A 25,140-nucleotide genomic window follows, 5' to 3' on the forward strand; every position below is an offset into this window, starting at 1 on the left:
GGCTGGGTGATAGACATTGGGGAGGGTATGTGCTATGGTGAGCGCTGTGAATTGTGCAAGACTGTTGAATCACAGATCTGTACCTCTGAAATAAATAATGCAATATATGTTAAGAAAAAAAAAAAGAAGATAGTAGGAGGGGAAGAATGAAGGGGGGGAAATCGGAGGGGGAGACGAACCATGAGAGACGATGGACTCTGAAAAACAAACTGAGGGTTCTAGAGGGGAGGGGGTGGGAGGATGGGTTAGCCTAGTGATGGGTATTAAAGAGGGCACGTTCTGCATGGAGCACTGGGTGTTATGCACAAACAATGAATCATGGAACACTACATCAAAAACTAATGATGTAATGTATGGTGATTAACATAACAATAAAAAAGTTAAAAAAAAGTACAAGCCATTCTAAACTAAAATAAATGAAAAAGAAGCCTAGAAAGGCTCTGATTTTCCCTGACTATGATTTATGTTGTTCTTTTTTTGTCAAATATTAAATTGTTTTCCTAAAGAAAATAAAAATTGCTCTTATCTAAATCACCATTTACTCATCAATGATAAAAGTCAATGATAAAATTCACCAGGAAGATACAACAATTCTACAATTCTAAGCTTGTATTCAACTGGTAAAATCACTCCCTCTGTAACTATTAGAAAAAGGAGCACCCCCAACAAAATAGAAAAAAAAGAAAGGCTGAACAATAAGGACAGAGGAGATCAATAAATAACTTGCCTTAATATCTATACAACACTGGACCAAATAACCACAGAATACACTTTATTTTCAAGTATACATGGAATTATATTAGAAATTAGTAACTAATAGGGTGCCTGGGTGGTTCAGTCGTTAAGCGTCTGCCTTCAGCTCAGGTCATGATCCCAGGGTCCTGGGATAGAGCCCTGCATCTGGCTCCCTGCTCAGCAGGAAGCCTGCTTCTCCCTCTCTCACTCCCCCTGCTTGTGTTCCCTCTCTCGCTGTGTCTAAGAAATTAGTAACTAAAATATAACTAGAAAACACAATTGTTTGAAAATTAAGAAACAGACTCCTATACTTGAGTCAAAGAAGAATTCCACTATATTAGTGAAATTCTAACATCAATTTAAGATTATAGTTAAAGGGCGCCTGGGTGACTGAGTGGGTTAAGCATCCAACTCTTGATTTCAGCTCAGGTCATGATTTCAGGGATGTGAGATCAAGCCCCAGGTCCGGCTCTGTGCTTAGCTCAGCTCTGCATTTAGCTAGGGGTCTGCTTGTCCCTCCCGCTCCATCTCTGTCCCTCTCCCTTCTCCCCTCCCTCCACCCCACAAGCACTCTCTAAATAAGTAAAATCTTTTTAAAAAATAAATGTAAATTTAAAAAACAAAAATCATTAAATTAATATTATTAGAAAATATTTTAACCAAATAAATATATCCAAACTTGTGAGCTATAACTAAAGTCATGCACAGAAAAAGATGCATACAAATGCGGGTGCCTGGGTGGCTCAGTTGGTTACGCATCTGCCTTCAGCTCAGGTCATGATCCCAGGACCCTGGGATCAAGTCCCAGCATCAGGCTCCCTGCTCAGCGGGGACTCTGCTTCTCCCTCTCCCTTTCCCCCTTCCCCCTGCTCATACTTTCTCTCTCTCTCTCTCTCAAATAAATAAATAAAATCTTTATTTAAAAAAAGCTGCATACAAATGCATATATTAGAAAAAAAGAAAGGGTGAAAAATCAACTGTCTAAACATTCAATAAGCAGTTGAGGGGGAGAAAAAACTGCAAATCAAACCCAAAGAAACTAGAAAGGAAATAACAAACAGCAAATACAAAATAGAAAACAAATACACAGTAAATGGGATCAACAACATCAAAAGACGGTTCTTTGAAATCTAAACTAGCTTAAAAACAAAAAAAACAAAATAACACCCCATTAAGAAGAACAAATCCCCGGCAAGAGTGATCAAAAAAAGAGAACGGATGCATGGGTGGCTCAGTTGGTTAAGCGGCTGCCTTCAGCTCAGGTCATGATCCCAGTGTCCTGGGATCAAGCCCCGCATCGGGCTCCTTGCTCAGTGGGGAGCCTGCTTCTCCCTCTGTCTGCCCCTCCCCCTGCTTGTGCATGCTCTCTCTCTCTCTCTCTGACAAATAAATAAAATCTTTAAAAAGAGAGAGAGAGAAGGTACAAATTACCAATATCAGAAATGAAAAAGGGGACATCATTATCAAGTCCAAAGACATATTTTAAAAAGAGAGAGATCATAAACAATTTTATGCCAATAAATTTTAAGTTTTAAATGGAATGCACATTTTTAAAAAACACACATCATACCATATCTGAAATAACAAGATCTAACAGTCCTGTATCTATTAAAGAAATGGATCTAGAACTTAAAAGCTTCCCACAAAGAAAACCCTAGGGTCGAGGTGGCTTCATAAGAAAATTCCACTAAATAATCTGTAATACCAATCTTACACAAACTCTTCTAGAGACTAAAGAGAAAACACTTCCTGACTCATTTTATGAGGTCAATCTAACCTTGATACCAAAACCTTACAAGGATATTAAAAGAAAAAAATTACAGGCCTATTTCACTCATGAAAATAGATGCAAAATTCCCAAGCAAAATATTACAGTAGTAATACATAAATTATGAGTGATGTTATACAAAATATAAAAATTATATTAGTTATAAATATAATGTACCACAACCTGAATTTATTTTCAGATTATAAAGTTGTTTTAATATTTGAAAATTATTCAATTCAATACCCAGCATTACCAAAATAAGAAGAAAAATCGTAATAATCAACTCAATATATGCAGAAAAACTATTTGAAAAAAGTCAACATCCACTCATGATAAAAACTCTACATGAAATAGAAGGGAATAAAGGCATGTCCAAAACACACACACACACACCCACACACACACACCCCCTTCATACATAATTAGGAAATGCTAAAAGTTTACCCTCTGTAATCAGAAATAAGATGCCTGTCATCACCATTTCTATTCTACAGTACTACATGGTACCAGAGATCATAGCCAGTGCATTAAGACTTGAAAAGGAAATAAATGTTGTAAGGATTGGAAAAAAAGAAATATAACTATCATTATTCACAGGCAATACAACTGAGTACACATAAAATCCAAAAGAATCTACAGATTATCTTTTGGATTACCCAGATAATTTAGCAAAATTGCTAAACTGTATTTCTCTACACCAGCAATTAGAAAATAAAAATTAAATTTAATGTTCTAGACCTATCAGCAGCATTTACACAGCTGATAAATCCCTCCCTCAAAGAACATTCTAAGGATATTATCTTCTTTTAAGAACAGGGCCACTATCAGAATTTTCTCATCATTCAACTTGGAAAAAATGACCTGTTGCAGGACTTAGCCCTAGGTTCTCTTCTTTTCCCTGATTTACCCACTTCTTTGGTGACCTCTCCTAGTCTCATGGCTTTAAACACTAACATAATGCTAATAATTTACATCTTCAAACTGCACCTCTTCCCTAACCCCAGACACACAAACTACCCACTAAATACCTCCACTTTGTATATCTAATAGACATCTCAAACCAGGCATGTCTAAAAGTGATCTCAATCTTCCATTGCAGACCTGTCCTATCTATAATCCTCCAATCTCAGCTAATGGCAATTTCTAGTTGCTGAGGCCAAAAAACTAGGAGTCATTTTTGCCTCCTCCTTCCTGCACACTTCATCTGATCATTCAGCAAATCTTGCCAGTTCTAAATTCAAAATATATTCAAGTCATATGATAACTCTTACGTTTAACCTTCTAAGGAAGTGCCAGACTGTTATCCAAAGTGGCTGCACCATTTTCAATTTCCACCAGCAATATATGGGGGTTCCCATTTCTCTATATCCTCACCAACACCTGTTATTATCTACCTTTTTGATTATGGCCATCCTAACAGTATCTCATTGTATTTTTTTGGTTGGTGTTTTTTTTTTTTCCTCATTGTAGTTTTGACTTGCATTTCCCTAATGACTAATGTTGCTGACCATCATTACATTGCTCAATTAGCATTTGTATATCTTATCTAAAGAAATATCTATTCAGATCCTTTGCCCATTTTTAAAAGTAAGGGTTACTGTCAATATTATTTAGCTGTAAGAGTTCTTTATGCATTCTGGATAGGAGTCCTTTATCAAATATCTTCTCCCATTCTGTGGGAAAGGACCCAGGCGCCCCATCCTTTCACTTTGTTGATGGTATCCTCTGAAGCACAAACATTTTTTATCTTGACGAATTTATCTGTATTTTTCATTTGTCACTTACACTTTTGGTGTCCTAAGAAACCATTGCTGAAACAAAAGTCACAAAGATTTATGCCTATGTTTTCCTCGAAAAGTTTTACAAGTTTTAGCTTTTACGTTTAGGTCTTTAATCCATTTTTAATTTTTGTATGTGGTATGAGATAGGGGTCTAAGTTAATTCTTTTTCATGTGGATATCCAGTTGTCCCAGTACCATCTGTTGAAAAGACTATTCTTGGGGCACCTGGGTGGCTCAGTCCATTAAGCATCTGCCTTAGACTCAGGTCATGATCCCAGGGTCCTGGGACTGAGCCCCGCATCGGGCTCCCTGCTCAGTGGGGAGTCTGTTTCTCCCTCTCCCTCTGCTGCTCCCCGCCCCCCTCGGTTCGCGTGTTCTCTCCCTCAAATAAATAAATAAAAATCTTTAAAAAAAAAAAAAAAAGACTATTCTTTCTCCAATGAATGGTCTTGGCACCCATGTCAAAAATCAACTGACCATAACTATAAGAGTTTATTACTGTATTCTCAATTCTATTTCACTGATCTATACATCTACTCTTTTTTTTTTTTAAGATTTTATTTGTTTATTTGAGAAAGAGAGTACAAGGAGAGGAGGGGCAGAGGCAGAGGGAGAAGTAGACTCCCCACTGAGCAGGGAGTCCAATGGGGGATTTGATCCCAGGACCCTGAGATCATGACCTGAGCCGAAAGCAGACGCTTAACCAACTGAGCCACCCAGGTGCCCCACAAGTAACTTTATTTTTAGCATACTACTCTTTTTATATACTACTTTTGCATTTTCCAAATAATCTATAATATATACATACTTCAATAATCAGGGGAAAAAAAAATCACTATTATCAAAGATGAATCTTAGACTTCCCCTATACTTCCTCCAGCTGGCAAACCATACATCCCTTCCACCTTTTTCCATTGCGTCTATTTATATGGAAAAAGATCTAAACATGTAGGTAGCTTAAGTGTCCAACCAATATTTAGTATAATGGGGAATTGCTATAAAAACATACACTACCACCCAAGTACCAGTTTTATTTTATATATCCAGATTATTTCAATCCCATTTATTCACTTGAGTAATGTTCAACTTTTATCAACTGATCTTATGCATCTTCCTTTTTCCATAAAGAGAGCCTTATTGATACACTAATTTAAACAAGGTTATGTAGCTTCTTCACATACATACCTGACCTAGAGAGTGTATTCTAAAAGGATATGGGAAATAAGGATGGGTAAGTAAGGTTTGATATACTATGGAGAAATGTGAAAGAACTGGCTCAAATGAAGAACTTAAAAATAAATAATATAAATTTTTGTTAATAATGAGACCATGAATATTTAAATTTCATATACACATTTTCCAAGCTCTTCTACCTCTATTATTTAATTTTAACCTGATAGAGAACCTAACCAATATATACTTGCTCACTAATTATCATCAAAATATTCCCGCATGGTACGCAGAGGCCTTATCAACTTGAGTTTTGTTTTGTTTTGTTTCAACAGATAAAGATATATGTTCTTTTAAACATTAAAAAAAAAAAATTCTGGGTTAACATGAAATTTATAAAAGTAGAGTGAACATGAACTCTAACAGTGGTATGGCAATAGTCAGTACTGCCATTAGAGTGAATATACCAATAAACACCACTTCAAAAAATACCTTCCTATTGAAAGCTACATCATCAACACAACACTCACTAAAAAAATTTACCATGTCATTTTATGAATAAATCTGCTATATTTATATAAAGACTACTAATTTTAGATAACCTTTACAGAAAAATATCAGAATAACAAATTTCTATAAAATCAAGAAAGATATTCTATTTAATATATGCAATATCAACCATCTAGAAAGAACAGGCCTAAGAAAATTGATACTAACAATCAAATTTATTAATAATACTTTAGCTCCTTAAAATCATCAAAAAAAGAAAAACAAAAAGCATCTCTCTATAAGGAATATATATATGGGAGCCACGGGACTCAAAACATTGTATCATCCCAAACAAGATCAAGAAACATCTCTTTCAGAAACAAATGCTACCAAAACCAATCAATCCATCTTTACTGGGGATTAAGTCACCTACAAAATGATTTTAAGTGCACCACTGTGATAAGAGTAAGATAAATATTAAATCTGATCAAGGTACCAAAGGGTGTGTCACTAAAAAAAAATAGCATTTATAGAAAATGTAATCAAGTTAAGGTAACCAATAATCTTAAAGTGTATCTATCTGACATAAGAACTATTATAATCGATCATTGAAGACATCCTAAATATCAGTGGATAAGAGTATGGCTAAATAAATTATGGTAAAAATCACCCTTTAGAATACTAGGCAACTATTAAACAGTTTAAGATAGAATGAAGAAACCAGATGTGTGTAGAAACCAGAAAGACCTCTGAGACATATTCTTAAGGGAAAAAGCCAGTTGCTAAATAATATACATATCTTGGCCAAAGAATCCAGGAAGTTGTAATTCTTAGAGTTCTTCAACACTTTCTATAATCCCTCATTACTTACTGCCAGTACTAGTCTTGCTTGGTTATTTTAGAGCCTCACATTGTTGGTTTTACCAACATATTTTCTTTTTTTTTTTTAAAGATTTAATTTATTTATTTGACAGAGAGAGACACAGCAAGAGCAGGAACACAAGCAGGGGGAGTGGGAGAGGGAGAAGCAGGCTTCCCGCTGAGCAAGGAGCCCAATGTGGGGCTCGATCCCAGGACCCCGGGATCATGACCTGAGCCGAAGGCAGACGCTTAACGACTGAGCCACCCAGGTGCCCCCCAACATATTTTCATCTGTATGTGTTTATTTCCCCATTAGCCATGTTCCTTGATAACATAGATGATGATATATACTCCAATCTGACAGATAGCCATAGTCCCATACATAAAATAGGTGCACAAATAATATTTGCAAATGGAGAATATATAAAATATGAAGATGCATTTTAGAAACAGAAACTACAACATTAAAGAGGAAATATTAAAGGGGAAAAGCAGGGATGCCTGGGTGGCTCAGTCGGTTAAGCATCTGCCTTTGGCTCACAATCCCAGGGTCCTAGGATCAAGTCCCACATCGGGCTCCTTGCTTGGTGGGGAGCCTACTTCTCCCTCTGCCTGCCACTCCCTCTGCTTGTGCACTCTCTCTCTCTCGCTCTCTCTCACTCTGACAAATAAATAAATAAATCTTAAAAAAAAAATCTGAAAGGAAGCTGAATTTAAAAAAAAGGGGGGGAACAGGACTACAATATAGTTGTTTTACACAACCACAAGCTCTTTGAGAAATTCTAGTAACAAAATCCGTGATTACATTTTCCTTCTGAGAGATTTTTTTAATCACTCAAATAAAAATGCTTGAGAACCTATGTGTAAAATATTCATCCTCTATGACTTTAATAATACTTACCATCTGTCCAACATTGATGCTAAGAACGTGCTTATTAAGGCCACAGTTGATATCTACAAACTCTACAGCTCTTCCTGTTATTCAACGTGTCTTCTTACTACAAAAAAAAATACATTTTATATATATAATAAAAGGCAAATCTATATCAAACTATAATCCTAAATGAAATCAAAGTTCAAAACATGTAATACTTATAACCTAAGTACATATGATATTCCACAGAGAAAGGCACAAAAGTAAAAAAAAGACAAAAAAGGCCAACCTCATTTGCCACCACTAGAGGTAACTATAACCCTCTGGAAATGGTTATATTAAAGGAACAAACTAAGCATTTATTCTCCAGGTAGAACATTATTTCAAGATAACAAAATAGCCCAAATTGATGAGGGAAACTTCTTCATAGAAGATGACTATGCAAAAGGAATGTAAAAGGACAACAGAATCTTAATATTTCTAACGAGTAGCTGAACAAGAATCAGCAATCATCAATGAAGGCTAAAATCATTAGGTGAAACAGGTTGATAGAGATTTACCCGGAGCCAAAGTGCCATCCACAGATGATTTACAGATGCAAAAAGAAAAAGATAACTTCAATAAAATGATCTGGTTGTCACCACCTCAGCCTGGTGATGAAACACAGCATCAGAATGATGGGACAACTAAACATTATGTGCGCTTAATATGAAACAATATGAATACAGAGCATCACTTTTATTTAGTATTCTTCCAAAAATCTTTAACCTAAATCTGAAACACCTTTAGATATAACTCCAAGTTTAAATATGGGGGGGGGGGCGGCGGCGGGGAGACAGAAGGAGAGGGAGAGAGAATTCTAAGCAGGCTCCAGGCTCGGCACAGAGCCCAACGTGGGGCTTGATCTCACAACCCTGAGATCATGACCTGAGCCCAAGTCAAGAGTCCAAAGCTTAACTAACTGAGTCACCTAGGCAGCCCCTAACTCCCTGTTTATAGAAAATATAGGGGATAGAGGAAAAAGTTCTACTACACCATGAGTAAACGATCAGCAATACAAAAAATGTCAGACATTCTCAACAGAGCTAACAAATCTGTATCACGGAGTAAGAGAGGGAGGGTGGTGAAGAGATAGGTAAGAGAGGCAGTTCTATAAAAAAAAAAAAAAACAACTCAAGAGATAACTAAATGCAATAGGTAGCTCTTGATGTGAATTTGGTATTAAAAAAAAAAACAATAAAAGGGGCGCCTCAGTGGCTCAGTCAGTTAATCATCCAACTCTTGATTTTAGTTCAGGTCATGTTCTCCAGGTTGTGAGATCAAGCCCCACGTCACACTCCACCCTGGGCATGGAGCCTGCTTAAGATGCTTTCTCTTCCTCTCCCTTTGCCTCTCTCTGCCTAAAAAAATTAAATTAAAAAAAAAACAAAAAACAATAAAAGAGGTTTTGGGAACAACTGGAAAAATAAGACTATGGTATGAGTATTATATTTTAGGGAATTATGATAATTTTGCTAGGAATAATCATGGTTTTACAGCTGTATCAGAGAATATCCTTTTTCTGGGATATATACTAAAGATAATATGTCTTCTTATAATTTTTTTAAAAGAGCAAATTTCAAACTAAACCCTTAAACAAAACTGAGCAAAGTCCAAAATATATACACCTATAACATAAATGTATAATACTCAAAAACGAAAAACCATGGGTGGCTTTTCCTGGGTGGTTCAGTCGGTTAAACATCTGCCTTCAGCTCAGGTCATGATCCCCGGGTCCTGGGATTGAGCCCCACGTTGGGCTCCCTGCTCAGCGGGGAGTCTGTTTCTCCCTCTCCCTCTGGCTTGTGCTCTCTCTCACCCACTCTTTCTCTCTCAAATAAACAAAATCTTAAAAAAAAAAAAAAGAAAAGGAAAAACCAAAAAACAAATTCCACTTGCCACCATTAATTTACTTTTAAATGGTGCAGGAAATTTATACATACATACACAGATATGTAAACTAAATGTGGCAAAATTACTAATAATTATTTGAATCTAGAAGGTGGGTTCAATGTACTATTCTACTTTTCTATATGCTTAAGTATTTTCCATTTGTAAAAGTTTTTAGAATGTACCATGCTTCAAGTAAACTTGTTTGTCTAGTCTACAAAGTAAAATCCTTTTTTAATCCAAATACCAACACTTAATTTGAAACTTCTAATTCAAATATGCCAAGTTTTCATAAAGCAGAGTAAAGGTTGTATCTGGTTATCTATCCATATGCGTTCTGAGAAGAAAAATTCAATCGTGCTATAAGTAAAGGGAAGGAAGAAAATGAAAGAAGAAATCTTTTTTTCTTAAGATTTTATTTATTTATTTGAGAGAGAGAGAGAAAGAGCACAAGAGTGGGGTGAGGGGCAGAGGGAGAAGCAGACTCCCCACTCCCCCCCCGCCCCCGCAGGGGACTCTGGGATCATGTGAGCCAAAGGCAGACACTTACCTGACTGAGCCACCCAGGTGCCCCTGAAAGAAGAAATCTTAAAGGATAAAACTGAAGGAGGGGCTCCTGGCTGGCTCAATCAGTGGACCATATGACTCTTGATCTCAGGGTTGTGAGTTTAAGCCCCACATTCGGCGTGGAGCCTACTTTAAAAAAATTAATTTTTTTAAATGAAGAAAAGGACCTTGAATTGGGGCAACAGGCTATCCGCTCGCAACAGCTATCTGCTCAGCGGCAAGTCTGCTTCTCCCTCTCCCTCTATGATCCCTCTCCCTCTGTGATCACTTTCACTCTCTCTCAAATAAACACTCTTAAAAAAAAAAAGAAGAAGAAAAGGACCCTGAATAGCCAAACAACCTTGAGAAATTAAAACAAAGCTAAAGTCTTTGTTTCCTGATTGGTTTCCTGATTTCAAAACATATTAACAAAACTACAGTAATCAAAACTGTACGGTACTGGCATAAAGAAGCAGAAGAACAGCTACAATAGAATATAGAGCCCAGAAATAAACCCTCACATACACAGTCAAGTAATCTTTATTTACTTGAGAGAGACAGAGACAGAGAGAGGGAGCGAGCACAAGTGGGGGAAGGGGCAAAAGGGAAGGGAGAGGAAGACAGAAAGAATCCCAAGCAGACTCCACACTGAGCATGGAGCCTGACGTGGGTCTCGATCTCATGACCCTGAGATCATGACCTAAGCCAAAACCAAGAGTCAGTCACTCAACTAACTGCACCACCCCGGTACCCCTACAGTCAAGTGATCTTTGACAAGGATACGAAGGCTACACAATGGGGAGAGGATAGTCTTTTCAACAAATGGTGCTTGAAGAACTGGATATCCACATGCAAAAGAATGAACCTGGACCCTTACCTGATACCATATACAAAAATTAACTCAAAATGGGTTAAAGACCTCAACATAAGACCTGAAACCATAAAACTCTTAGAAGAAAACATGGCAGAAAGCTTCATAACATTGGACTAGCAATGACTTCTTGGTTATGGCACCAAAGCACAGGAAACAAAAGCAAAAATAAACAAACAGGACTACATCAAACTTAAAAAAAAAACTTCTGCACAGCAAAGGAAAACAATCAACAGAGCAAAAAGGCAATCTACAGAATAGGAGAAATATTTGCAAACCATATATCTGATAAGGTGTTAATATCCAAAATATATAAATAACTCTTACAAGTCAACAAAACAAACAAAAAAAAAACCCCTCAATTTTCAAAATGGGCAAAGGACTTGAACAGACATTTCTCCATAGGCGATTAATACACAAATGACCTACAAGCATATGAAAAGATGTTCAACATCACTAATCATCAGGAAATGTTAATTAAAACCATAATGAGATATCACCTCACACCTGTTAGGATGGCCACCACCAAAAAAAAGGGGGCAGGAACAAGTGTTGGTAAGGATGGGAAGAAACTGAAACCCTTGCTTGCTGCTGGTGAGAATGTAAAATGTGCACCCGCTGAGTAATATATAGAATTGCTGAGTCCTATATTATATACCTGAAACTAATTTCACACTGGATGTTAATTATACTGGATTTAAAATTTTAAAAATAAAAATAAAATGTGCAGCTGCTATGGAAAACAATATGGAGGTTCCTCCAAAATTAAAAATAGATTATGATCCATCGATCCCACTTTCTGGGTATATATCAAAAAGAAATGAAAACAAGATCCCAAAGAAATATTTGCACAATCATGTTCATTAAAGCATTATTCACAATAGCCAAGAAGTGGAAGCAACCAAAAATGTCCATGCAACATAAATGTTCATTAACAGAAAAAAGGATAAAGAATACATGGTGTACACACAAACACACATGATGGAATAATACGCAGCCTCAAAAAAGGAAGGCAATCCTGTTATATGCTGCAACATGGATAAGCCTTGAGGACATTATGCTAAGTGAAATAATCCAGTCATAAAAATGCAAATACAGTACGATTCCACTTATATGAAGTATCTAAAGTAGTCGAACTCTTAGAAACAGCAAGTAGCACGATGGTTGCAAGGGGCTGAAGAAGAGGAAGAAAAGGAGAATTGTTTGATGGGACTAGAGCTTCAGTTCTACAAGATGAAAACATTCTAGAGATCTATTGTATTAACAATGCACATATAGTTAACATTACTGTACTGTTCATCTAAAAATGGTTAGGATAGTAAATTTTATGTTATATGTTTACCAATTTTATTTTTTTTTAGATTTTATTTATTTATTTGAGAGAGAGAGTGAGAGAGAGAAAGAGCACAAGAGGGGGGAGCGGGAGAGGGAGAAGCAGACTCCCCGCTGGGCAGGGAGCCCGATGCGGGACTCGATCCCGGGACTCCAGGATCATGACCTGAGCCGGAGGCAGTCGCTTAACCAACTGAGCCACCCAGGCGCCCCTGTTTACCAGTTTTTTTAATAAAACTATAAGGGGTTTAGGGAGGTGCCTGGGTGGCTTAGTCGTTAAGCGTCTGCCTTTGGCTCAGGTCATGATCCCAGGGTCCTGGGATCAAGCCCCGAATTGGGCTCCCTGCTCGGCAGGAAGCCTGCTTCTCCCTCTCTCACTGCCCCTGCTTGTGTTCCCTCTCTCTCTGTGTCTCTGTCAAATAAATAAATAAAATCTTTAAAAAAAAAAAAACCTGTAAGGGGTTAAAACTACAAAGGGAAAAAAATAAGAGAAGATGATTTAGCAGGGAAAGAAAATGTTCACTGAAGAGAGTTGGAGTCAGGGATGCCTGGGTGGCTCAGTCGGTTAAGTGCCTGCCTTCAGCTCAGGTCATGATCCCAGAGGTCCTGGGATCAAGTCCCACAACGGGCTCCTTGCTCAGCAGGGAGCCTGCATCTCCCTCTGCCTACCTCTCTCTCTCAGTCTCTCCCTGACAAATAAATAAAATCTTTTAATGAAGAGAGTTAGAGTCAGAAATAGAACAGAAAAGAAAATCACAAATAGAAATCCTGAGAAGTGAATTATGTTAGTTACAACTACATAATCAATTATCAACTTTGGGTCCTGTGATAGAATAGATCTCCTGGATCTCTTTAGCTCCAGAAACTATATGCAAAATACTATCTACTAGGATTGTACATATACTATATCCATCCCCTACTCAACCACTTCTTTCCTATGAACCATCACCTACCAAAAAGCCTCCATCCTCTCCTTTCTGCCTTTAAAAAGTCTAAAAGTTCAAATTCCTGCACTGGAAAAACGGTTTAGAAATTTGATTTTCTTGGGGCACCTGGCTAGCTCAATCAGTAGAGCATGTGACTCTTGATCTCAGGGTTGTGAGTTCGAGCCCCACTTTGGGTGTAGACATTACGAAAAATAAAATCTTAGGGAGGGAGGGAGGGAGAGAGGGAGGAAGGAATTTAATTTTCTCAATACACCCAGAGTTGATAAGCATCAGGAGATTTCTTAACTGAGACTAACCAAATTCCTAGTATTCCCTACACTGTTTTGTAAAATAATAATTTACATTTGTTGTTTCAAATTCCCACTTCCTGTTGACGTCTTAATCCAAAGCAATCTTCCCCCTACTGGTTTTTCTCTGGCTGCCCCTTCTCAGTCTCCATTGATTTCTTCCCTTTTGCTCTGTCTTTTCAATGTCCTGGTTCCCCTGGATTCTGTCTCCAACTTTCTGCTCCACCAGCTTTTTCTAGGCCCATCTAAACCCATGGTTTCAATACCTGTAACTACAACTCCAGCCCAGAATTCTCTCCAAAACTCCAATATACTTAACTGCCTAACAGTCATAGCCACTTGGATATTACATAGGCCCTTCAAGCCTGAGAGGTCCAGCTTAAAATCCTTCAATGACTCTACAGTTTTCAAGATCAAGTTCCAACTCCTAGGGAAAGTACTCAAGGACTTCTATGATCTGGTCTCTTATGTACCCCTAGCTTCCTCTTCCTCTATTCCTCCTCAGGTACTCTCTATTATTTCTGTATCTAATTATTTGTTTCCCCACACAAAGTAGGACATTTCACACCTCTGTGCTTCACAAATGTTCTGCCCAAAAGTCCCTCTACACCTTTCCACCCAACCCGTATTTCTTGGCTTAGTTAACTTTCCTTCAGAAGGTTTTTCTGCTATCCTAAAGTCTGACTTAGACACAGCTCCCACTGCACCCTAGATATACCTCTATCTTAGCACCTCTGTATTTACTTGCTTAGACCACTAGTTGATAAGCATCTCCCAGGTAATGTGTTATTTAGCAAGCAAGAGCTCAATAAATATTTGTTACATGCCAGCACAAACCAAAAAGCCAAATTAGTTCTTTAAAATTAATATTAGACTTCCCAGGGTGCTTGGGTGGCTCAGTCGGTTAAGCATCTGCCTTTGGCTCAGGTCATGATCCCAAGGTTCTGGGATCAAGCCCCACATCTGGCTCCCTGCTCCACGGGGAGCCTGCTTCTCCCTCTGCCTCTCCTTCTATTTCTCATGAATAAATAAATAATTTTTTAAAAAAACAAAATATTAGACTTTCCACTTTAGTACCTGGAATACTCACGTATGTAATACTGAGTATCTCTTTTTCACAAATAAAGTACCTAAGAAAATAAATTTATAATCAGAAGAATGGTTAAGAATTATAATGAATATTCTTTGTGTCCGCCCAGAACTCCTTCTCCTCCCCTGGTCTGTTAGAAAACAGACTCCTGGGCGCCTGGGTGGCTCAGTTGGTTGGGCGGCTGCCTTCGGCTCAGGTCATGATCCTGGAGTCCCTGGATCGAGTCCCGCATCGGGCTCCCTGCTCGGCGGGGAGTCTGCTTCTCCCTCTGACCCTCCCCCTCTCATGCTCTCTCTCTCTCTCAAATAAATAAATAAAATCTTTAAAAAAAAAAAAAAAGAAAACAGACTCCTGACACATAAACGAGCACATCACATGATCTAAACTAAGCATAGCACCTCATCTCCTCAGCTGCAGGAATCAGTCAAGGGATGGACATGTGACCAAATCTACCTAAAACCTTGTACATAAGGCTCTAAATAGATAAGCCTGTGCTGGCAGGAACCAGGTCCCACCATGTGAAGCATATCCACAATGGGAGAAACGGCACCAGTATGCACAGATTTTAAGTATAGGAAGGACCTACCTATGGGCAAGTTCCTACCTTAGCCTTTATGGCCATCTCTATCCATACAATTTCTGTTATATGGTTATTAAGCCAGTAACTCTTCCCTTGAAACAGGCTATTTCAAACTGTATCTCTGTTACTTGCAATCCAAAAAGTCCTAACAAACAGAGAAACTGAATATATGGAAATTTTATGTAAAGATGTATTTCACTGACGCTATAAAAGGGCCTACCTAGTATGCCTTTCCTAACTTAGAAAACTTTCATCTGGGGCGCCTGGGTGATTCAGTCAGTTAAGCATCTTTCTTCAACTCAGGTCATGATCCAAGGGTCCTGGGATGGAGTCCAGCATCAGGCTCCCTGCTCTGCGGGGAGTCTACTTCTCCCTCTGTGCATGTGCTCTCCTCTCCGCCCCCACACCCCCATCTCCCTCTCTCTTGCAAAAATAAAATCTTCAAAAAAAAAAAAGAAAGAAAATTTTCATCTAACATATATAGTGTCTCCTTCTCTTCCCTACTAGGTAAACCCCAAAATAACTACTTAATTCCCTCCATGCAAATCACATCATTTTTTAAGATAGTCAATTCACCTCTTTCTTTCACTACACCCTAACCACTACATGGTGAGATGACAGATAAGCAAACTGTAACAATGTGATAATACAGAGTTGGCTAGGGAAACAAACAGAAGACATGGAACAAACATTAAACCAGGCCTTGAGATATCAAAAAAAGCTTCCCCATAGAGGTATCATCTTGACTGAGACCTGAAAGACAAGTATGAGATAACAAAACCAAAGGGGAGGGAAGCAGGGAACCAGAGAAGGCATTCCAGACAGAGGGAAGCTCCTGTACTCAGGCTTAGATTTAACAAACCTGGCATTTTAAGAAAGAAATGCCAGTAACTGAATATGACTAGCACATTGAAAGCAAAGGGAAAAAGTGAGAAGGGATGAAGATGAAGAGGTGAATAGAAACCAGATCATGAGGATCCTGAAAGCCAAATTAAGAAGTTGACTTTATCCTAAAGATGAAAAGTCACAAAAAGGTTTTTTAGCAGGGAAGTTATATGTTCAGCTGTGTCAGATAGATTACTCTGGCTAAAATGGCGGGGGGGGGGGGGGAAGGATTGGAAGGCAAGACTGGAAGCAGGGATAACCACTTAGGAGGGGATTGATGAGAGAGATGATGCTAACCTTGAGCAGGATGGTAGCCTTGGGGATAGGGAAAAGGCACAGAGTCAAGAAATATTAAGAAGAAAGAATCCAGCAGGGCTCAGTGATCAATCAGAATGTGAAAGCAAAAAGAGAGGACAAGGAATAGCCCATGTTTCTGCCAAGTTATTATTCACAATGTCTACTATTTACTAAATTCTTACCACACATACATTATCTCATTTAATCTTCCCCTAGAAAGAAGACTGAAAAGAAACAGTCTATTCTGTATTTTTGGTTTGAGGATGGGAGACGGAAAGTTGTTTATGACTATAGTTTGGGATATGCTTAGTACTGATGGTAGCATACAAATGGACATGTCATGAAGATAGATGATACATGAGTCCACTTATCAGGAAAAGAGCTTTGGGTTGGAGACAGAGAATTACCAGAATACAGATGGTAAACAGAGAAATTTTTTTTTTTTTTAAAGGTTTTATTTATTTGACAGAGAGAAAGACAGCCAGAGAGGGAACACAAGCAGGGGGAGTGGGAGAGGAAGAAGCAGGCTTCCCGCGGAGCAGGGAGCCCGATGCGGGGCTCGATCCCAGGACTCCAGGATCATGACCTGAGCCGAAGGCAGACGCCCAACGACTGAGCCACCCAGGCGCCCCAACAGAGAAATATTTTTAAAAGTAAAATATCTCTTCTATTCATGCCAATATTTATTTAATACCTACATACCTAAAGTAATTAGGTTGGGACCAGTGTTAGCAGGGGAAAAAAAGGAAGATTCAGTGAAGCTCAGTTAGTAGAGGGAGGGAAGAAGGAGCTCAGCATAGCAGTTAAGTGTATACTGGAAATATATCAAAGGTTCAAAGGTTAGGGGGAGGAGGACAGAGAAAACAGTAAAACACTCCAGGCAGAAGAAATAAAATTCAAACACAGAATTTAAAAAAAAAAAAAAATGCCCTGCTTTGGGGCGTGTGGGTGGCTCAATTGGTTAGGCAACTGACTTGATATCAGCACAGGTCCAATTTCAGGGTTGTGGGTTCAAGCCCTACGTTGGGCTCCACTTTTAAATAATTAATTAATTAATTAAAAAGATACCCTGCTTCAGAACAAAAAAAAAGTAAATATCATTCATGTCAGTTTCCCAAAGTAACTCTTAAATTTAATGAATAGAAGATATATAAAAATGTTTTTCTTAAAAAAAGTAACATGGGGAAATTCCCTCTACTAAATACTACTGTATATATTTTTTTTTAAGATTTTATTTATTTATTTGAGAGAGTGAATGAGCACATGAGAGGGGGGAGGGTCAGAGGGAGAAGCAGACTCCCCACTGAGCAGGGAGCCCGATGCGGGACTCGATCCTGGGACTCCAGGATCATGACCTGAGCCGAAGGCAGTCGCTTAACCAACTGAGCCACCCAGGTGCCCCTAAATACTACTGCATATTATGAAGGGGTGCCTGGGTAGCTCAGTCTGTTAAGCGACCAACTCTTGATCTCAGCTCAGGTCCTGATCTCTGCTCAGGTCTTGATCTCAGGGTTGTGAGTTCAGGCCCCACACTGAGCTCCATGCTGAGCATGGAGCCCACTGAAAAACAAACTAATGCATATTATGCATTATGAAATGGTACAGTCACAAAAATTCAATAAAAGATTGAGGAACTATTGTAAGAAATCAAGAGTCCAGAAAAAGTCCTAACTATATCTCAAAATTTACATGTAATAAGATAGGCTTTCCAAAACAAGATTAAAGTTTTTAATAGTGGTAAAATGATTTAATAGTAATTTGTAAAACAATTAAGGTGGTATCACCTTAGAATTATAAATTTATGCTTAGAATTTATCCTAAATTCTGATTACAAAGTTAATCTTAGAAATATTAGAAAAAACTGATTATCACATCTGTAGAACAATGAAATTTTTTAATTTGGAAATATGAAGCAATGACAAAGGAAAAGAACGATGGATTCATGTATGAACATTTTAAACTTCTGACAAATAAAATAACCAAAAAGTAAAACAAGCTAGAGAAAAATATTTTCAAGAAAAAAGACACTAATAACCATATATTTGGACCATTCTCAAAATTTTAAGAGAAACAGATGTAACACATGATCAAAGGATATGAACAATCCATGTTTAGAAAAATAGTGTCCACCATCAGTCTAGTGAGGTTTAGCGGAATTGATAGACCCAGAGCCAGTGCTCAGCCAAGTGCAACATGTAGGTTCTTCCTGCTACTAATTGCACTAATAGTCATAAAAACCTAGCTGGCATAGCTAGTTTCTTCCTCCATGGAAATTAATGAAATGATTTTTTTCAATTTTCAGTTATGTGAGTTTGGATAGCACAAATTAATTAACCTGAATCTAGATGTACTACTAAAATAGTTTCTGGAGAACAAGGCTGAGATTCTTCCAACAGTCTGCCCACCTAGACATATTTTAAAACTTTAGTACAGTGGGTAGGAAGGTACTTACTTAAAAGTAAATTCAATAAACCAAAATTCAGAGTAATGTTAAAATCTGTATATGATTTAAAAAAAAATCTGTATATGATCTTACATAAGTAAATTGAACTGTAATGTAGAAGGAAAAAATGTTTATGTGACAAACTAATATACCTTATTTCATCAATTTTAAGACATTTTTACATTTCTGCAGTAAGGACCATCCTAAAATCAATGGCATATCACAGTTGGAGTTTTTTTGCTTTTTTGTTTTTTTTGGTTTTGTAGAGGTACATAAAATAATCCATCTTACAACTGATGGGAGGAATGGTAGATATTTGGAAATGTCATGATTTACTTGATATCAAAGGTTTTGTTTCAGAGGGCCACAAAAAGAATATGCTAAGAGTAAGGTTCTGGGTCACAAAGATCCAGAATTGACTGAATCCTGGCTCTGCTAAATACCAGCTGGCTTATATTGGGACAACTTTCTTCACATTTCTCATATTGTCTGTCTCCTCATCTGTGAAACAGTACCAATAATAGTGCAAATCTCATAGAACTGTGAAAATTAAATACAGCAGCATATATACAGTGCTTAAAACAGTGCCTGGCATACATACATACACACACACACACACATGCATATATACATATATATATATGTATGCACATACATAAACAGATATGTGGTGGCCACTTTTATTACTATAAGGATGAAGGTGATTAGGCCGATAATGACTTCTGACTTATTCACTGCCTGGCATGGTAAATATTTTTTAAAATGTCAATCTCAAAAATAAATAAATAAATAAATAAAATGTCAATCTCTTCTTTAATTCCTAAAACTACTTCTGAAGGCATTTAATAGGGATCTATTAAGATTCAATATCTGGCCTGACATATTCTTCACAAGACTGACAGCATGAGTTTGCATATAAAAAACTGAAGGGAAGAAAGGCAAAAATGATAGCTGTTTCCCAAAATTCACATTGACTAATAAATGGTTACTGTTTTGCATATCAAAAGACAAGCATAACCATGGATAATCATGAAGACAGAAAAGGAGATTTTAAAAGAAGGAAAATCCTCAGATATTGTTTAAAAAAATATGCACCTACACTGATATTTACTTAGCCTCTACTGTGTACAAGGTACTAAACCCACTTCAATAAAGGAAAAATATTCTTCTGATAACTTAAGCCCACTTTTTCTATTTAGTCCAACACTTGGTCCTCTTTACTCTTCCCCTAAAAGCTATTAAAGTCAACAGGTACACAAACTGACATTCGTCAGTACTGTATGCTGGTTTTCTGCACTGGGATTTTGTACTTTTTTTTTTTTCATTAATATACTAGTCTTTTTTCATGAACTAAATTGTAGGCTCCTCATACAAAAGCAGCCATTTCTTCCCTATTCTTCCCACCATCTCCACCACTGCAGCCCCCTTATTCTGGCAGAACCACTTAAATGATAAAGGCTCTATCTAGCATAGAAACTAAAAATTATTGATTTAAATTCTGACCTTTAAAAACGAACAGTGTTAGAAAACTGAACAAGCCGAGCATCAAAACACATGACGTTTACATTTCTTAAAAGTGTGTAAGGATTCTTTCATTGAAAATTGAAAGATGGTTCGAACGAGTTACAAAAGAGAGCTGGGTGTTTGAAAGAAAAACCACAGAAATAATAAAAACGGAACGAAAAAGCTGATGCTGGGATGAAAAGATAACATTAAAAAAAAAAGTGAGAGAAGAGAGGCATCTGCACATCAGTCATTGTTTTCCCAGAGACCAGGTTGATCACCAGGATTTTCTTCTCTGCGCTCAACCAATCCCCACCTTTTCTGAGTTAACCAGTCTCCAGGCAAGCAGCGCTTCTTGATTGGCTGAAAGATGTTGAGTAGAAAAACCAGCCAATCCTGCCTTCAAGTCGGAACTGCGCTATGGAGACATTACAACCACTGCATGGCGAGAATGTGTACAAACCTGTCCCTGCCACAAATACCAGATTCCTAGTTCTAAAGGCTGTTGCGAAAAGGAAGATTCTTTATAAGCCACACCAAGCGTGATCTGGCATCTACACTTTATTACTCTAGCTCTCTGAAGCGGGGGGTGGGTAGTGTTGACTGTTTTAATCAAAAGAGCCTAAGGAATAAACTGTGCCCCCGGTCAGATGACTCACTCTATCGAGGACGGATTTCCAAACGAACATCTCGGAGAAGGTCCGGATGACAGAAGGGTTCAAGCAAGGTCCCAGAGAGGATCAAAGTTGCGGTGGGGGAGGGGGTGCGGACGAGGGTCAAAGAGGCACAAATACCAGGGACCCGGGATGTCTCCCCACAGTATCCAAAATCGTAACGTGTGGAGTGAGAGGTTGTGTTTGGATATGAAGAAGTGAGTAAATAAACGGCTTTGCTAGGACTACGTGCTCGGGAGGGTGTCCCGAAGTTCCGAGAAGGCTCCGCCTGGGAAACGCCGAAGGTGCTCGGAGGGGCACAAGGTCAAGTCCCGGCGGGAACCGACAGGGAAGCAGCTCCGGGGGGTCGAGAGGGGTGTGTCTGGGGCCTGGAGGCCCGCCCGGGACTGGGAGGCCGGGAAAGCGGCCGCGGCCCCCGCCTTCGCCCGGCCTCGGGCGGCACGCCAGGACCCGCCTCTCACCGACGCCTCACTTCCCTTCCGTCCAGGCGGCCAGGCCCGCGGGCCGGACTGGAAGCGGCCCGCGCCGGCCCCCACGTTCGGGGATTTGGGCTTCGGTCGTAGCGCCGCCCGCCGCTGCCTCAGGCCCTTCGCTTCGGCTCGGGGCCCCGGGATCCCTTCCCTCCCGGACCCGCCGCCCCGCCTACCACCCGCTGCCTTTACCTGCTCCGAGAGCGGGTGGAGGGCGTCGAGGCCGGGGCCGCGTCGTCGAGTGCGCGACGCGGCGCCGCGAGTCCGCAGCCCTTTCCCGCCGCCGCCACTGCGCTCTCCGGCGCGGCGCTGGGCTGGAGAGCAGCGGCGGCCGCGGGGGGGGGGGTATGGGGGGGAGACACGCGCGGCGAGTGCCGGGCGGGGAGACACTGCCGCTCTCTGTCCGGCCCGGGAAGAGCAGCCTCGCCGCCGCCAGCCGCGAGAGGGCGGGTGGGCGGCCGAATGGGGAGGGGTCTCGGGAAGTAGGGAATGGCTGCCACGTCGTTCAGGTGGCTCACCGCCCTCCGCCTCCCCCACACCAGCCGGCTCCCCGCCGCGACCTCTGGTTCGTCCCCGAGCTCCGCCATGGCGCGTCGGCCCGCCCCGCGGGGCCGGCTCCGGAGACCCGGCCCGCGGGCACTCCCGCCTCTCCCGCTCCCTCAGGAGAGCGAGTCCGGGCCTGGCCGATTCTGCCGCATCGGACCCGTCCCTCCACCACCACCACCACCACCAAAAAGCTCCCCCGAAATCCTGTCTCCCCCTTTCCTGGTGGAGCGGCCACAGGGAGGAGCAAGCCCTTTTCAGTGTGTCGAGTTTTCGGGGAAGGCGGGAGCTGTTTCGAGCCCGTGAACGTTATCAATAAGGGGCCCCAAATTTTTGCCGAAGTAAAGGGCGCGGGAAACCACGGCTGTTTCTAGTCCTCTGCACCCTCCCAACCCAAAAAGCAAAACAGAAACACAGGGTCGTACTCAGTACTGGTCGAGGCGTGGGAGGAAATAAGAGCCGGGGCGGGCCCGCCAGCGCGCGGGTCCCGGCGGCAAGTTGGGAAGAACGGCGGGGCGAGCTAGACCGCCTCAGCATTGCCTCACTGGGCTGTAGACTCGGGGCGTGCAGGGCCACGGCGACGGGCGCGCGAACCCGGCAGTTGCGCGCGCGGCGTTGCCCGCGGAGGTTTCCGGGCGCGCCGGCCGCGTCGCCGGCGGGAGACAAAGGAGTTGACGGCGGCCGCGGCCGGGACGGAGACTGTCGGCTCCCAACCAGCGCTGCCCACGTCGGTCCGACCACGCTTGCGGAAGCACCAGACCGTGGGTTTGTTTGCAATGCGGTTCTGCAGGCACTGACCTCTACCCTCCAGTTAGAGCTTCGGTTTTCAGATGCCAAGAAAAAGCAACGAGGTTTTCTTCCCTTTTGCGATCACTTAACTGTTAGCCCTTCTCCTACGCCTGCTCCGTTTCTTCCCCTAAACTCTGCTTTGTTTAGTTGGTTTTTTCTGTGTTCTGACGTGAAATCAATGTTTTCAGGTGCATGAATTTTTCACCCTTGCTTTCTGGTGGTGATGGTGGTCTTGCTGATCCTTTTTTTTTTTTTTCCCTCTGTTCTACTCCCTTTGCAATTACTTTTTATTCCACCTTCATTGTTTTTCATAGAGAAACAAAATAGCGTCCTGACAAAGTATTTCTTTGCGTCCAAAAGACAGACTGTCCGTGTTGTAGTAATTGCTTTAAACTGAGTGGAAATTTGGGATAAGTTCAAGTGGATTTTTATCTTCATCTGGGTCTAACTGGAATACCTACTCACACTCAATGAAAACATTCTAGTGGGGTTTTTTTAGAATCAGAAATTTTTAAGCAGACACCTCAGGATGGTAAATTTTCTAATGAAACCAACTACACAAAAACACAAAGATTTTTTTTTCTTTTGTATTTTTTTGTATTATTAGAGATCCTTGAGTCCCAATATTAAGAAATTACAATACAAAAACCTTTACTAACGTTTTTATTAAATTTCAAAACAAAAATTTTAATAAAGTACACAGAATATCAAGATATAAATAGCTATTGCTGAGAACCTAACATTAACTCTGCCTCTGAACAGCAATTAAAAGAGACTAATAACAGTGATATATGCCACTTTAGAAATGAAAGAACCCTAGTAATTATGAACTTCAAACAAATCTAGCAAATTAGTATCAATTTTGTTCGTATGAAATATGTTCACCATGGTAATAAAAATACATTTAAATTCTTGATTTTCCTTTGAACATTTTAAAGATTCATCACTTCTTGTCTGAACAATAAGAAATAAAGTGTTCTTAACATTGGGAAAATATATTTGAAGCCAAGACATCATCCAGCCTGAATTTTTAAAAAACGAGTGCTTAGTACACCAATAAAAGAAAAATATTGATATTACATTATTACAAAATTCTGAAAGTCAGACTCAAATGAAGAACAAAGCAATCTTTACTCGACATTCACAATGCCAGCTTTCCTTTGTGAATATTTATAAAAATGTTCTCCTTCCTTATTGGTTTAAATTCTAAGCCAATAGGAAAAGTACAACACATCTTTCAAAAGGTGAGACATCAGCATTGGGTTAAAACATTGGATAAATAGATTGTTTATCATGCTCATTCTCATTCAATATCATATATTAATTTCAAAGAAGAAATTTAAGGGGCACCTGGGTGGCTCAGTTGTTAAGCATCTGCCTTCGGCTCAGGTCATGATCCTAGGGTCCTGGGATCAAGCCCCATATCGGGCTCCCTGCTCTTCTCCCTCTCCCACTCTCCCTCTCCCATTCCCTCTCCCACTCCCCCTTGCTTGTGTTCCCTCTCTTGCTGCGTCTCTCTGTGTCAAATAAATAAATAAAATCTTTAAAAAAAAAGAAATTTAAATCTTTGAATGATTATCTTGATGTACCTTAAATGCCAAATTGCTACTCTTGATCACACTCTGCTCTCTGTAATCTTCCAATTGGTTACATTACAATTAATTAGTTAAAATATTTAATTCTCTAAAATGCCAGATGAATCTGAAGAATGATAAAATGCCTATAACCTAATACTATAAATAAGATGAGCCCTGCCATTTCTTTATATGAAAGATGGCCTTTAAGGAAATAATAGTTTCTGTTTTAGAAAATGTCTTGGATTTTTATAAAATGGCCAATGCATCATAAATAAACCTTTTATATTTGTCTAAAGCCATCTTTGGCCTATTTAATGGCTAAATACTAAACCTGCTTGTTGATGTTTATGTTTAGAACATAAGTATGATTTCCTCCCAATCAAAACTAATCTCTGCTTTCACATTCCTGTACTTTGATTTTGACTCAGAGCATTCTGCTTAATTATAATTATTTACATATTTATAATTTCCTTTAGTAGTTCATCAATTCCTTGAAGATAGTTTCCACTTCCCATTCAATCTTTTATTCCTCACTGCCAAACTCAGAGCCTTGTACAAAACACTCCATGGATATTTGCTGAATGAAAGAATGAGTGAGCATTACTCTATAACACAGCATATGGCAAATCAAAGAAAATCTGTCTCAGGATTTTTTCCTCCTCTACATCGTAGCTGATAAATACTTATTTTCATTCCCAA

General features: G+C 39.6%; 1 protein-coding gene and 1 long non-coding RNA gene across 6 annotated transcripts in view; both read right to left on the bottom strand.

Moving 5' to 3' along the window:
- N4BP2 (NEDD4 binding protein 2) overlaps positions 1-22,708 on the bottom strand; it is a 66,053-nt gene extending 43,345 nt beyond the window's left edge. For 2 of the 5 annotated variants that reach the window (XM_081812987.1, XM_081812989.1), the window contains exons 1-2: positions 22,501-22,707; positions 7,706-7,802 (exon numbers count right to left, since the gene is read on the bottom strand). The gene's annotated coding sequence lies outside the window, so the exon portion shown is untranslated. Of the gene's footprint in view, positions 1-7,705; positions 7,803-21,724; positions 21,865-22,500 lie in introns of those variants that run through there. The other 3 variants (XM_081812993.1, XM_081812988.1, XM_081812990.1) reach the window with 3 other exon arrangements.
- A 530-nt stretch (positions 22,709-23,238) lies between these two features.
- Positions 23,239-25,140, bottom strand: part of LOC145720285 (uncharacterized) — a 39,598-nt gene continuing 37,696 nt past the window's right edge. Inside the window, exon 5 of the long non-coding RNA XR_014143205.1 lies at positions 23,239-25,018. This is a non-coding gene — a long non-coding RNA (uncharacterized LOC145720285). The remainder of the gene's footprint in view (positions 25,019-25,140) is intronic.

Source organism: Leptonychotes weddellii, chromosome 2, assembly GCF_054177405.1.
Source record: "Leptonychotes weddellii isolate Sample4059 chromosome 2, ASM5417740v2, whole genome shotgun sequence".
Taxonomy (NCBI): Eukaryota; Metazoa; Chordata; class Mammalia; order Carnivora; family Phocidae; genus Leptonychotes; species Leptonychotes weddellii.